The sequence below is a fragment of the Xenopus laevis genome, chromosome 7L, assembly GCF_017654675.1.
Source record: "Xenopus laevis strain J_2021 chromosome 7L, Xenopus_laevis_v10.1, whole genome shotgun sequence".
NCBI lineage: Eukaryota > Metazoa > Chordata > Amphibia > Anura > Pipidae > Xenopus > Xenopus laevis.
Window position 1 is genome coordinate 109,228,451 of NC_054383.1, and position 16,836 is coordinate 109,245,286.

At 39.2% G+C, this 16,836-nt stretch overlaps 1 protein-coding gene across 7 annotated transcripts in view; it reads left to right on the plus strand.

Annotated features, from left to right (window-relative positions):
- LOC108696665 (myosin-10) overlaps positions 1-16,836 on the plus strand; it is a 114,552-nt gene that overhangs the window by 792 nt on the left and 96,924 nt on the right. The window lies entirely within an intron of this gene.

The following is a 16,836-nucleotide window of genomic DNA, read 5'->3' on the forward strand; positions in this document are numbered from 1 at the left end:
AGAGGGACAGAGCAATGGTTTATTTTAATGTTTGGCACATACAATAAATAATAGGTTCCCAAACTTGCCAGGTTGCCCCCTCCAAAGCAATGGAAAATGAAAAAATAGCAATAGTCGGTGTGAATGCTTATTTTTTTATTTTTTTTTAGTTGCCTCTGCAACTGTGGTGTGTGTGTGTGATTGTTGTCGACTTGTTTGTCTTTTACATTGTTATGTAAAGTTTACAAGTGTTTGACTGATCAAACCTTCGGGAAAGTGGATACAGTATGAAAGATGTATACAGAAATGTGCAATAGTTGTTGCAGCATATTGATCAAGGAATAGGGGTGCTTGAAGTTGTAGTTTAACAACAGTTAGGATTACATATGGGACAACTCGGATTTAATGTAATGCCCCATATTGGGAGCCTTCCTACATTTCAAGGGGCTGTCTCAAATGCCAACCCAAGTGATAAATGTCCTTATTCTCTTTAAGAGACACAGAGAAGCACATTTATCAAGGGTCAAATTTTGAATTTATGCATGTTTTTTTAAACTGAAAAATTGATTTTTTTTATATACTGAAAAATTAAATTTTTCCAACTTCGATCAAACTCAATTCGAGTTTTTTATCTGAAAAAAAACTTGAATGTTAGGAAGGCTGCAAACATCTCCAAATTGATCCCGGGACCTCTCCCCAGGGCTCGATTTCGTGTAGGGCACCCCAAGGTCGCTTAGTCCCAGCGCCAGCCTCTTCTGAAGGCACACCCCCTGTCTCCGCATGGTCCTAGCGCTGGCTACGCATGCGCGATCAATCCCACTTTCAAGCACCAGAGCAATGGGGAGCTTTGACTTACCAGTGCTCTCTAGGGACGTGGCTGGGTGGCACGCCACCCCTAAATTTTTGCCACCCTAGGCTCGGGCCTTTGTGGCCTCGCCACAAAACCGGGCCTGCCTTTCCCATTAACTTAAACAGCAATTCGGCAGGTTTTAGGTGTATTAAACTGCCTCATATGCTGGCATCTGGTTCACCTAATACTAGCAGCCCCTGTAGCACAGATAGGACATTACACCAGAGCCTGTGAAGCCTTGTACTTAATTTGAAGGGCTTCAAGTACTACCATGACTGATAAGCTGTGACTACTCCTGAGGTTCTGTACAGTTACAGTAACATAGGCAGACATAGAAACACTGTACAATGCTGCACAGGTTGGGTGGTTTCTTGGCCAATTAGCTGAGCCCTATATTGCACAATAGGGGCACAGCCTGCTCTCTGCAGAAGACTATGTGTTCTGTACTGAGAAACACTGTGATCACTTTTAATCTTCTGACCATAAACTCATCTGTTGTTTGCTGTCTGCCACCATTTCCTTTTGGTATTGCATATCCCAGCACACAGCTGCTTAAAAATGGCAGTATTTTATAGTTTTTATAACAAGAAGTTTATGGCATTCCCATAATCCCTCTTGGTCCTTTATTCTAAGGACAATGAAGGCATTGCTGGCATACAGGTCACTTTCTATAAACAAATTCACTGTAGCTATCAATGAAATTCATCATCTTTTATTTACTAAAAGTTACTGGTACCACTGGCCAGTCCATTTAGGGGTCTCAGTAGTTATTACCCTGTGTTTTATGTACCTTGTCTTATATGATCATGTTCATTGTTAAACATTTCATAAAGACTGGGTAGTATTTTCAGTGACTTCGATTCTCTCTTTCTCTCAGGGCCCAGTATCCATAGAGCTCAGCTCCACCTTCTTTATATTTTTCTGTTGCTTTTTTTCTGATGTTCAGCAAGTTCCAGAGTAAATGGAGGCACTGAGGGACAGTGAGAGCATAACACTGAAAAATACGGTGGTAGTGTAGGGATACTGTCATGGGAAAACCTGTTTTTTGTTTTCAAAATGCATCAGTTGGTGCTGCTCCAGCAAAATTCTGCACTGAAATCTGATTCGTAAAAGAGCAAACAAATTTATATTTTATTTTGAAATCTGACATGGGGCTAGACATATTGTCAGTTTCCCAGCTGCCCCCAGTCATGTGACTTGTGCTCTAATAAACTTCAATTGCTCTTTACTGCTGTACTGCAAGTTGGAGTGATATCACCCCCTCCCTTTCTCCCCCAAAAGACTAACAACAGAACAATAGGAAGGTAACCAGAAAGCAGCTTCCTAACACAAGATAACAGCTGTCTGGTAGATTTAAGAACAGCACTCAATAGTAAAATCCAGGTCCCACTGAGACACATTCAATTACATTGAGTTGGAGTAACAACAGCCTGCCAGAAAGCAGTTTCATCCTAAAGTGTTGGCTCTTTCTGAAAGCACATGACCAGGCAAAATGACCTGAGATGGCTGCTACACACCAATATTACAATCAAAAAAAATATACTTGCTGGGTCAGGAATGAAATTTTATATTGTAGAGTGAATTATTTGCACCGTAAACAGTGTAATTTAGAAATTAAAAACGACATCATAAAAATCATGACAGAATTCCTTTAATCCCATTTTCTTACAGGCAGAAAGAGCAGCTAATGTGTCATGGAGCGGAGTAGCTAGATAAGTGGGATAAGCGGGAAACCTTTCTGGGTGGCCACATTTTTAGTCTTCTTGATTTTAGTTTATCTTTAGTCACATTCATTTCCAGGGCTAGAATTAGAGATCAAACGAAAGCCAGGGCCATGTAGGAAGCCTGAGCTCCCAGATTAAAGGAAAAAAAATCTGTGTAACCTCAATTTGCTGTCATGCATCTGTTAAACCACAATTCCCATTATCTCTTAAAGGGCACCTGTAACCTTAAGACATAGTTCCAAATCCAATTGTATCATGTTAGTCAAGCAAAATAAACTTTATTTACACTATATATTGTGTTCCCTTTAGTCTGGGAATTCACCATCACGGCAAACTGGCAGGTGTCATTTTGCTATTAAGGCAAACTCTTATCCCAAAATCTTGTTTATGTTCTATAATGGATGACCTGATGCCCATGCACTGGCCACAAAATTAAATGGTGAGGAGGGAGGGCGAATGTGCGGAGTGCAGCGGCATCTAAGAATTGCAGAATGGATTGTGAAAGTAATGGCCAGAGCGCCTCTAAAGTCTAAGGCAAAGAGGAGGGACAAGCAATAAATGATTGATTTTTAAATGATTTTATAACCCATATCGATGTCTTAATAAAAAAAATGTTGGCTTCATATTCAATTTGAAAAGGACTTTTATTATACATCATTTTATATGTGACTAGTCTGTTTTAAAGGGGGTGTTCACCTTTAAGTTAACTTTTAGTATGAAGTAGAGCGTGATATTCTGAGACAATTTGCAATTGGTTTTAATTTTTTATTATTTGTAGTTTTTGAGTTATTTAGCTTTTTATTTAGCAGCTCTCCAGTTTGCAATTTCAGCAGTCTGGGTGCTAGGGTCCCAGTTGCCCTAGCAACCATGCATGGCTTTGAATAAGAAACTGGAATATGAATAGGAGAGGCCTGAATAGTAAGAATAATAAAAAGTAGCAAAAAATATACATTTGTAGCCTTACAGAGCATTTGTTTTTAGATGGGGTCAGTGAAAGAGTCTGAAGAAGAAGAAGGCAAATAAAAAAAAAACTATAACAAATAAATAATGAAGACCAATTAAAAAGTTGCTTAGAATGGACCATAGTTTAACATACAACAAGTTAACTTGAAGGTGAGATTTTTGTCATCTTGGTATTTGTGGTGATTTAAAGTACTGTAGTTGATATCAGGACAATTCTAATAGTGAACTTGCCTTGAACTTTATGAATGGAGAGCAAATCCTTTGAGAAGCTTCCTACAAATTGCTACTATCTCTGTGTTTTACTGGGTCTTTGTTTTACTTGACTTTCTCTCTATTCTGTTAGTGACCCTTCTATTCGATGGGTATTTAATGTCATTCTTTCTAACGGTTTCCTAATTAAAAAAACCTGAATGTGATGTCGGTTTTAAAGGGATAGTTCATCTTTAAAGTTTGCTTTAAGTATGTTTTAGAATGGCCTATTCTTAGCCAATGCTCAATTGGTCTTTTTATTTTTGTAAAGCTTTTCCATTATTATCCTGTTCTGCCTTTAAAGTTTTCTACCAACTCTGTAAATTGTTCTAAATTGATACATTTAAACTGGCCATAGATGCAAAGATCTTTCCCATCTCCCGACCTGCCACTAACCATTCAGATCAAATAAAGTAGAAACAGATCGTACGAAAGTTATGTCCGACAAAAGCTAGTGACAGTCTCCCACTGAAAATCGTACGATCGGCGATACATGCAGAGATCTTACCCGCAGCCGACAGAAATCTTTTAACCTGTCCGATCGACCAAACGACCGATCTCCCTGGACGAAAAATGTCGGGACTCTCCACACACAGTCCGAAAATCTTACGAATCCTCAATTCGTACTATCAGATCTTTGCGTCTATGGCCAGCTTTAGTTGATACATTTCTTATCTTTGTCCCTGCTGAGCAGAATCCCTGGGTTTCATTAAAGGCAGCTGTTAGAATTGATACAATAGTTGCTAATATTCCACATATACTGCTGACAAATGTATCAACTAATGGAGCAAATTGTAACAGTTCAGAATCTGCACCCGAATTAACGAGCTGCCCGAATGAAACACCAGAGACACGAACATGAAACTTTCATTTTGGAAAAATGGTAAAAAATAGAAAGCAGTTGTTAAACCTGATAAACAATCTGAAACCAACTGAACTGAAAAAAAATGAAAAACCCTTTTAAAATTGGGGTCACTGTTATATTTCAATTCAGGCCCTCACTTATTGATCTCTCGTGCTGTTATCAAACGAATATCTGGTTGCTAAATTGAACCCTAGCAACCAGATGGCTGCCACAATACCAATAAACTGCTGAACTAAAAGCTAAAATATAAAAAAAACATGAAAAATATTACATTAAAAGCAATTGCAAATTGTCTACATCATTCTAAAAGTTAATGTAAAGGTCAACTACCCCTTTAAGGCAATATGAAATCTAAATTCATTGTTTTGCAGCTAACGCTTAGAATGTTGTACAGATTGCCAGCTATTCACTATAGACTACCTAGTTGCTATTCAGGCTCAACTAGATCTTAAATGATTTTTTTTGCCTGCAATAAAGCACCCTTTCTTCCTCACAGGGTCAGGGCATAAGGTGGTTGTTATTATTGAACAGAATATTGTTTGAATCCCTAGAGGTAAAAGTAACATAGACAAGACATGCAGGAAACAGGACCACTTTTAGCTTGATGTAACTTTAGTTTCCTTACAATAAAGCAGGCCCAGGACACATTCAGCCCACATGGCAGTACAGGTATTGGCTCTGGTATCCAGAAGCTCCAAATTACGGAATAGCTGTCTCCCACAGACTCCAATTTATCCAAATTTTTAGATATGATTTCCTTTTTTTCCTATAGTAATAAAACAGTAACTTGTACTTGATCCAAACTAAGATATAATTAATCCTTATTGGAAGCAATGTTTAAATGATTATCAAGTAGAATTTATGTATGAAGATCCAAATTACAGAAAGATCCGTTATCCGGAAAACCCCAGGTCCCCTTCTGGATAACAGGTCCTATACTGTATTAGCATCCTTATACATACATCCCATCAGACATGAGCTAACTGCCTGATCTTGTAAGAATACCCTCTTCTGTAGAAGCAGTCACTGGTCACAGTGCAGATCGTTACTTTCACTGCGTCCTATTAAGGGACCACGCTGTTAAACAGTTTATAAATAGAATTAGTATTTATTTTTAGAGGTAGCATTGCACCTTGTTTCCATATGAGATTGTGCCTAGGAGCCAGAGATCAGTACGTATTTCAAAGTGGGTGTAGGTATACAGTAGTATGGGTAGGTATTGTTTTTTTTTTTGTATTTAATGGGAACAGTTTGCACAGATTGGAAGTTGCTATGTCTGGCAAATGCCTCAAGTCCGCGTGAAGTCAACCTACATTGTCTGCCATTCTTGGAATTAAGCTGTAAAACTTTTTCGGTGTAGACCACACGTTTTGAAGCTATAGTGTCATGCAACTTGTCACGCTCTGCAGGCCACTAAATGTAGTTCATGCAGGTACAGTATTTATGGACTCCTTGTAACATGCACACTACCCCTTGTATTTGTTCAGCTGTATGTCATCCTTAAACCCTCCTGTCTGTGATATTTCACAATAACACAGTATAAATATCCAATCAATATTTGTCCACATGAAGGAAGATACATATAACTTTGCCTAGCAGCAACAGGAGCTTAGGGTAGAACTGCGCGGGCGATTTTCCACGTGTTTTTGGTGGATCCAACGAACTGCGCCAAAACACAGGCGTCCAATCGGATGCAACGGAAAATAAGGACAGAAATACAAATGTCGGATGGTGCTGCAGCGTTCATCCTTATTTTTAGTCGCATCCAACTTGATGCCTGCGCTTTAGGGCAGCTCGTCGGATCCTACGAAAACGCATGGAAATCGTCCATTTTGTTCTGGTTGCTCTATGATTAGTAATCTACGGTCCTACCTAAAATCTGTGGGACCCGCCCACGACATTCCTGTGCAGGCTTCTTCTTCCAGCAGCATCTATTTATAGGCGCACGCTTGCGCCGCCCCCTATGATGATGTCAGAGACGTCTGTGAAGTGCAATGTGGTTTAAATTGGGTGCAGATTGGGAGCGAGCAGGTTAGGGTCCGTGCAGGATGACTTTTTCTTGACCGGAACATCAATAACAGTAGCCTCAATACAAATATACAATGAGAGGCACATTTATCAAAGGTCGAATATTGAATTCATGTGAGTTAAACTCCCATAAATTCGAAAATCGACCAATCTAAAAAAAATTTTTAAAAAAATCAAATTTTTCAAACTCGGTTGAATTAAATCGACCCAAAAACTTTAAAATTTAAAAAAACGGAATGTCAGGAAGGCTGCAAACCAATCCAAATTGATCCCTGGATGTATCTGTAATAAACTTACCCTGGTGGTCTAGTGGGCAGCGGGGTCCACGCCGCGTCCTTGGCGTGGACGCCCGCTGCGCCGCTCCTATCCTGCCCTTGCCGGCGCCATCTTGGTTACTAGGGCGCGCGCCCTCTTAAAGGCGCAGTCACGCTGGCGTGATTGCGCCAGCGTGCAACGGCGCAAAATTGCGCACGTTTTGGCGCCAATTGGTTCCCTATTTAAGGCCCATTTAGACCTGTAGCCAGTGCCCATTATAGGATCAAATCCTGTGGTTTCCTGAGCTTTTGCTACCTGTTTCTGAATTTGCTATCCTGACTGATTATCCGTGTTTGACCCAGCCTGTTCCTGACTACTCTGCATTCTGTATCCTGACCCTTGCCTGCCTACGACAACTATTCCTGCTCAGCCCCTTGTCTGTTTGACGATTCTGATATCCGCCTGCCTCAACCCAGCCTGTCTGACCATCCTTCTGCCTTATCCAGTCTGTCTGATTATCTGGTTTTGACCCCTTGCCTGCCTGACGATTCTGTTATCTGCCTGTCCTGATCCGGTCTGTTCCGTTTCCACCTGACGCCTTGTCCTTGACCTTCTGCCCAAAGACTCTTGCTATCCGGTCGTGCCCCTTTGCCAGCCAGAACTCCTCGCCTTGTACCCCTCGTTAAGTCCAGGTGGCACCCAATTAAGCTGAGGGCTCCTCCCGAAGCCCAAAGGTGGTCACACTACTGGTGAAGCCGAGCCGAGACCAGGGTCCTTGGCATTTGTTCTGGTATTGGGTGCCGGCCGTGACAGTATCCCATTGACTTAAAACAGCAATTCTTCAGGTTTTAGGTGGCAAATAGTCGAATTCAAGGGCCGGAGTATGTTAAATCTCGAAAATCAAATCCAATTTTTTGAAAAACTCGAATTGAATTTAAATAACTCCATAGTCGAATTTGACAGTTTTGACCATAAAAAAATTTGAATTTCGATTCGAATTTTCAATTCAACACTTGATAAATCTGCCCCTACATCTCTGGTAAGCCCCTGCATCAAACTTTTATTTCAAGCCCCCTTCAATAAATTCAATATTTTATTCAGGGTCCCCTCAATACAAGGTTACAGTTATATGAAAACATTACTGTACATAGTTCCAAAAAACTCTAGGACAGAATATAACTGTTCACCCCAAGCAGGCCTTCAGTGAGCACTGTGGATGCAAACTGTCATTCTCTCCAGATCTCAGTCTAACTGGCCTTTAGACTATGCCTCCCCAGTGGTTTGGAACTACTGCCCTGCACATAGTACAGTCAGGAATATCATAATTTCCATTCCCGCATGAAAATTATATCATGTACCTGAACTGAAACTTTGACGAGATCTGCCTGTAACCTTTGGAGTTTCATGTCCTTTTTTATTGGCTTGTGGTATGTGTTTATTTCAGAGAGTTTTTAAGCCATATCATTCTTACTGTAGTTTCAATGAAAACCAAGAACTAAATCAGATAAGAGATATTTTCCTGTACTGCTCTATTAGATATTGATATATATTGGAATAAAAATTGAGGGCAAAAACGCAAACATAACACAGTAATGAAAATAGTTTCCCTCTTAGGGATGCAACCAAACCATAAAGGGTAACTAAAATCATGATAGTAGAATGGAGGCAGTGCACTCCTGGGTATCAGACAATAATCGCTTTAACTAAAGTCATGTACAAAAACAGTATTTCATAGGGTTTCTATGGCAGTTCCTACATGTGGCAATTGTGTTCTGAAGAAGCAACCAACTCCAGGTTTGTACTTTGGTACCCACCTGCTCAACGGGCGATGGTATTCAAATTGAGGGCTGTCCCCCCCTCCTCCCATGGGTGGGGGGCTTGGAGCAGTGCAGTAGTTATGTGCGGGCCAGCCCAGGTTTACCCGCATGTCGGGCGGGTTCGGGGTGACCTCACACTCTTCTTCGCAGGTGGCAGGTGGGTCCGGGTTGAGCTCTTCTCCTGCTCTCCCCGCCTGCCGCCACCAAATGCCGGCTTCCGACTTCCGGGTTCTTCTTTTATAGACGCCTCGCCTGCTCACCCCGTCCCTTTTGTGCCATCATCTGCGGAGTCGGCGCGGGTCTATAAAAGGAACCTGGAAGTTAGATGCGGGCTAAGGGAGTGCGGGTTAGGGTCGGGGAAATCCCGACCCGCACATCACTACAGTGCAGGGAGGCTCAACCTGGAGGCTGGGTAAGAATTAGTATAAATGGTGATGTGGTCTCCAAGATACACCTGAAATCCCAGCTTGAAGTTCGGTTTGGTTGAACTTTGGGTTAGGGATGGGCCTTCGGGGGGGTGTTCTGGTCAAATGTTGGAACTTGAAGTGTAGCTTAAATTGAACAATCACTGCCCTAGGAGTAAGCTTAGGGCAGTGTCCCTGTTAACATGAATATGTGCTGATCCAGCCATGCCTGCTTATATGTAATGGGAGAAACCAAAAGCCAGTACTTAAAAATAGCTAATGGAATTTAATTGTTTTAATAGACAGTTGTCATCTTAATGGCTGCCTCAGGGCGAACTCCAGTGATCACAAATACTCATGTCCACTGACATTTACATTCATTTACATTCTTGGGCTTTGACTAATTAACCTTACTTTTCTTGGGTTTTGGCTCCACATATAGACAACCATCTGGCAATTTGCAGGATCCAGGTCGGTAGAAATCTTTTTAGGATCGGGCATTTAGCCAGATGTTATTATTATGGGTTTGGTGCATCCCTTTGTAACTACAACCAATAATTATTTTAGAAACAAAGCATGTGATAAATGATCCCATGCAACAGCTACTTTTATGTACAGTGTAGTGTTAAAGGGGTTGTTCACCTCTGAGTTAACTTTTAGTATAATGTAGAGAGTGATATTCTGAGACAGTTTGCAGTTGATTTTCATTTCATGTTATTAATGATTTTTGAGTTATTTCGCTTTTTATTCAGCAGCTCTCCAGTTTGCAGTTGCCATCTGGTTGCTAGGGTCCAAATTACTCTAGCAACCATGCATTGATTTGAATAAGAGACTGAAATATTAATAGGAGAGGCCTGTAATAGAAAGATGAGTAATTAAAAGCAGCAATAACAATACATTTGTAGCCTTACGGAGCATTTGTTTTTTAGATGGGGTGAATGACCCCCATTTGAAAGCTGGAAAGAGTTAGAGGAAGAAGGCAAATAATCCAAAAACTATAAAAAACTAAATAATAAAGACCAATTAAAATGTTGATTAGAATTGGCCATTCTACATACTAAAAGTTAACTTAAAGGTGAACTACCCCTTTAAAGTGGACCTGTCACCCAGACATAAAAATCTGTACAATAAAAGTCCTTTTCAAATTAAACATGAAATCCAATTTCTATTTTTTATTAAAGCATTCATAGCTGTTGTAAGCTCATTTAAAAATCTCAGCTGTCAATCAAATATTCAGGTAAATTCCCCTTTAATTCGCGATGACCAATCTATATTGATATTTTAAACAAATTTGATTATGACTATTCCGTTTGGTTTCATGTTGCCTTTATTGTGTGCAATTTTGGGTCTAATATTCGAATGGAACACATTTTGCGTTCCAAATGGGGAATACTGAATACTTCTGCTGTTAGTATTGAACAGCAGGCGGAAGTGACGTCTAGTTTGAGACGCATATGCGCTCCACTAGGATACAACGTAATTGCTACTCTATACACTGCAGTATTAGGGCCGGATATGACGTCACACCCCATTTTTTGGTTGAAGGGAAGCAATGTAAGCAATGGAAAGGTATTTAAACCTTGTTTGTGCATGCAATCGTTCTGCCTATTTTACTCTTTTCTGTAATTTATGGATTTTTTGCCCCTGATGAAAACCACTCACGTGGTCGAAACGCGTTGGGCCATTATTGGGCCAAATATGTAAGTGTCTAAATTTTTGATGTAATAACCTTTTGTTTTTTTAAAAAATTGGGTGTGCGATCCTTAAATTATATATGTCAATCAAATATTGTCTGCCCCTCCTCTATGCCTTAGGCATAGAGGTGGAGCAGACAATTACTTTCACTTTCCATCAGTGTCGGACTGGGACACCAGGGACCCACCAAAAAACTTCAGACCAGGGGTCCACTCTCAGTACTATTTTCTTCTTCTCCTTCCTCAACCTCTATTCTCCTAGTCTCTTTTCTTTACATACTATAATCTATTATTCCATCTATTTAGCCTCTTTGCTCTCATAGAAATAAGGAATGACCATGAAATAGGCCAAATGTTTAGCAGCATGAGGGCCCACTGACACCTGGGCCCACCGGGAGTGTTCCTGGTATCCCAGTGGGCCAGTCCGACACTGCTTTCCATTCAGCACTTCCTAGATCCCCACATTCCCCCGTTTAAAATTTAATTGAGTAGCCAGGGCATGGGGATGGACATCAGGTCCCCCATTCTGGTGCACAAACAAGATTCTGAGATGATACAAGGCTTGTCCACAAAATGGCTCCTGCCTGCTTGCTATAATTATGAATCCCCAGACTGAAGGAAACAAGATTCAAATAATTTATACAGTGTAATTAAAGTTTATTTTGCTTGACTAATGGGATAAAATAGGATTTTGAATATTTTTTTGGGGTGACAGGTACCCTTTAATGCAAAGGGTAAGTAGAATTTGCCCAATCAGAAGTTAACATTGTTGGCTAGCACATTACTGTATGCTGGTTAGCTGTAAGGCCCCAAATGTTCCAAGGTATTCAAACCACTTCAAGTGGAACCACTGGTTGGATTGCCCCAAAACTGAAAGAAAAATCAAGCTGACTAATCATCCAACTTGATGCGTGTTTTAGATTTCGGTTTTAGGATTGGCTGACCTTAAATTGCATTGCTTGCACTTGCCCGCAGGCTGTTCTGCACTCACACATTGTGCTAGGAAGCATCACTCACTTACTGGTTTTAAAAGGCCCTTGTTCCCACTGGTCAAAATATACCCATAGCTTTCACATATTGTAAGCGATACAAAGACAATAAATAGATATTTATTCAGATTTAAAACTGCAACTAGTTTGTACCTTTAGTTCCCTGAAATATTTCTCATTCTCTGTGTAAACAGAATAAGGGCTTTACATGAGCGACCTTTCATTCATTTAGGCCTAATTGATTTAAAGGCTGTTACCACAAGGTGTGGTTGCAATAGCTTGAATGCTATGGTGATATAATTTCAGGTCTCAGAAAGACAAAGACAATATTCCCACACTAAAGAGAGCTTTGTTCTAGCCAGTATATTTTAGCGTATTGCAAAACATCTGCTGGTGGCACACTTTGAACCTCGGTTTAAAGGGGATAAATGCCTGTAAGATGTCTTTAAAATGAAAATCCTCCTAGTCAGTATACACCCAGACCATTCATTATTGTTATAACTATAGCACACAAAATATTCAAAACCCCTACAATGGCTGATATAACATGGGCATAAGTTTCTATCCCTATTTGTATTTCCCTGTATTATATCAATTTAAGCACAGGAAATTTTCAGCTCGAAATGAACCTGTTTTTTTTGATGACCCAGCAGGCCTCAGAGCATATGGTATTCAATTATTTTTTTATTGATTTTAACCAAAAACCAGCTGATTCATTTCAACAGATTAATTTCAGGTTACAAAAAGTTTAGGACATTAGAACATTTAAATAACACGTTTGAATTATATGAATTAAATAAAAAAAAACTCAATAAAGTAACTTATGATACCATGAAATTAAACAAAACTATTTTAAGAATAAATAAATAAATAAATAGAAATCAACTTGAAGATTCTCAGAGCATATGCACCATCCCAGAGAGCAAAACCCTGCCAGCAGCCTTTTTCGATGAATCTCATTTTGTTTCGGGACTTGCCCAGATTGTTCAACAGGTTTGGCTGCTGGGTCATCACTAAAGAAAGCAGGAATGAGAAAGGCCTTTTAAAATATGGTTGGGTATTAAGGGATATGGGAACTTTCTGTAATTTGGATCTACATATATTAAGTTTACTAGAAAACAATTTAAACATTAATTAAACCCAGTAGTACGGTTTGCCCCAACTAAGGATTTATTATATTTTAGTTTGGATCAAGTACACAATACTGGGGTCATTTATCAACATTGGGCAAATTTTCCCATGGGCAGTGAGTGGTTTTCTTCAGCCAGCTGGGGGTATAACAATGAATGCAACAATTTGATTGGTTTGCCATGGGTTACTGCCCATGGGCAACTTTGCCCAGTGTTGATAACTGTCTTCTTATTACAGGGGAAAAGGAAATAATATACATATAAATATATATATATATATATATATATATATATATATATATATATATATATATATATATATATATATATATATAGAAATAATATATATAAATAGAAATAATATATAAATAATAAATATATAAATTATATATATATATATATATATATATATAAATAATATACATATATATATGATATATATATATAAATAATATATAAAAATGTAATTATTTCATTAAAATAAAGTCTATGGGAGATGACCTTCCCGTAATTCAGAGCTTTCTGGATAACAGATCCTATACCTGTAGTAGGATATACATGTATATACATGTCCCACAGCAGTGCAACTGAATTAGGAGGACATACAAGGGGTGCCAATTGCCCAACTGGCTGTTCTATCTTGTTTACATAGTTGTGGGTGCTATGAAGTACAGGCGGCAATGCCCATGTCAGTTTAATGCATCACACATGTTTATTTGGCTAGGCGTGTGACTCAAAACCTATACATGTACTAAATTGCACAAACAGAGAGTTACCTCACCTCTTAATGTCCCTGGAGTATCTCTGCTGTAACTCACGCGTTTGACACATGGTTCTCATTTCATCTTCAGTAAATTTGCTTTTTTTTCTCTATTTTAATTAAAACCAGCAATATCACAACTATAAATGCCTGTAAGCTAATAACACCACTGGGCATCTAAAGTAAGATAAGCCCTAGACTGTCTGCATGTCTGTCTTCCTGTGTCGTTAGTTTTCCAACAGGCAACTTTATTGTCAGAATTGTTTTATCACTGCCATTAGTTTAGGGGTGTTAGTATTACATTATACAGTCTATCAGTCTGTCTCATGTAGTTATGACAGGGATAACACAACAGGGAAGCTTAAGCCATGCATTGTACATTTAGGGGTTATTTATCAAAGGTCGGATGTTAGAGTTTTTTATACGTCAAATGAACTCGCAACTCGAATGGTTTCTTATTTAATAAAAAACTCAAATTGCAAAAACTCGATTTTGAGTTGCGAAACCCGTAAACTCAAATGAATCGAGTTTTCCGTGGGAATAACCTTGATTTATTCGAGTTTTCGGGCCAAACCCTTCGAAAAAAACTAGAACATCACGCGGGCTATTAAAGGAGAACTAAATTTTACCTAAGGCACTAGGTTACAAATGTTGTATATTATGTTTTGGGCTTCTGTACCAGCCCAAGGCAACCACAGCCCTTTAGCAGGAAAGATCTGTGTCTCCAAAGATGCCCCAGTAGCTCCCCATCTTCTTTTCTGCTGATTCACTGCACATGCTCTGTGCTGCTGTCACTTACTGAGCTTAGGGACTGACACAAAATATACAGTACACATAGAATAGAAATGTCACAATATAAGGCTGATTAGTAATTAATACAGACAATTACTACATGGCAGCACAGAAACCAGTACAACTAGCATCAGAATTTAATAATCAGCCCTGTAGCATCAGCTTATATTACAGACAAACCTAATTTTTTGCTTGATAATTAGTGACGACCCCTAAGCTTAGCTTCTCAACAGCTGCTCAGAGCCCACTGAGCATGTGAGTGTCACAGACACTTTCCAAGATGGTGATCCCCTGTGACAAGTTTGAAGTCCTGGATCATCGCTGCTATTGAGAAGCTGAAACTTTAGCTTGGTGCAATAAGTTCATTATCTGAAATATGTCATTTTTAGCCACATTTATTTTTAGGGTTTAGTTCACCTTTAACATCTTCAAATGTTTGAAAGCACCTCTGCCATCTGCTGCCTAGGGTGCAATAATAGGGGGGTGCTGGGCAGCTACCTCTAAAATTGTCTTCTGCCTACCCCTCCCCTCCATCGCTGTTGCTCTCCCCTCAATCACCACTCTGCGTCGCACGCAGGGGGCAGGGCTTGCCGGCTGGGTTGCCTAGGGCAATTCTCTCTTACCTGCCATTTTACAACATGAGCTGGTTTATATTTAAATATTAATAACTATTAGCTCCTCTAATAGGCTGGTAGAAACTAGTTGTGGTTTTTCTGGATTTCAAGATTTAGCAGAGAATGATTAAGATGTTGCAACACGTTCTAAAGAATAAAGCAAACGGTGCTGTTTTTCCACTAACATGTTTTCTGCCTGTTAGTACTGCCACTAATAAGGCAAAATAATAATGTTTTAACCCTTGGATAACTATACCCCTTAAAATCCTGTACAAACAAACAGAAAGAACTGGTGAGTTCCCCGCTGGTGAACTGTGATGACCTGTATTTTCAACACAATACAATTAAGTCTAGTTGTGGCATTGTACTGACAAATATTTTGAGTTGTTTGTTCACCCATTGACAAATAATCGCAGTAAAACACCAGATTGCTGTCTGGCATGGTGAAGTAGCATATGGGAGTAATTACTGGAAAATATTAGGTGGTCTTGGTTACTTTGCTTTGACTATAAGCGGAAGAAGCTAATGACCACAGTTGTTTGTGTATTGATATGCTGATATTCTATCTAGGACCATAGAATTAACAGGCAGGATTGTATGTCTGCGCAGCACTAGCTGATTACAGAAATGCAATTGATGTTAGTAGGGTGTAAGGATTGATGTAATGCCTCCTGTGTGTAGAAGTTACATTAGTGTTATGTCATTGACTGTAAATGTACTAAACCTTTATTTACAGTATAAAGTTATGGGATCTGTTATCTGGAAAACCGTTATCCAGAAAGCTCCAAATTATGCAAAGGTCATCTCCTATAGACTCAATTTTATCCAAATAATTCAAATTTTTAAGAATTACAGTAGAACCAGCATTTTATGTTTTTCAGGGGGCCAGAAAAAAATGGTGTAGATTCCAGGAAAATGTAAAATCAGGGAAATGTATTATGCATTATATATAGGTGGGACCATGAAACAACAATAATGTAAAATGAGGGAAAACTTAAAATCAGGGGATGTAGAATTGATATTCCACTGTATTTCTTTTTTCTCTGTAATAATAAAGCATTACAGGTATAGGACCAGTTATCCGGAAACCCGTTATCCAAATAATTCATATTTTTAAAAATGATTTCCTTTTTCCTCTGTGATAATAAAACAGTACCTTGTACTTGATCCAAACTAAGATATAATTAATCCTTTTTGGAAGCAAAACCAGGCTATCTGGTTTATTTAATGTTTACATGATTTTCTAGTAGACTTAAAGTATGAAGATCCAAATTATGGAAAGATCCATTTTCCGGAAAACCCCAGGTCCCGAGCATTCTGGATAACTGGTCCCAAACCTGTACCTTGTACAAGCTAAGCTATAATTAATCCTTATTGGAGTCAAAACCAATCTATTTTTTAAAGTGATTTTCTAGTACTTTTAAGGTTATGGAAAGATCCATTATCCAGAGAACCTCAGGTCCCAAGCATTCTGGATAACAGGTCCCACTCTTGTATTTCCTTTTACAGGCTTATGAGCAATAGCCGGAGCTCAAAGAGTGCATATCTCTAGAATTGGCCATTCAGTTATAGCTGACAATTATTTTAAGTTGTAAAAGAGACAAATGGGCCGGGGTTGTGAGCTGGCTGAATGAGAAAGGTCACACAAAAGAGACAAATATGTTGAGTATTTGCTGCCCAGGCAGTGTGCATGCCAGTGTACTGTGTGCAGCTCAGGAAAGAG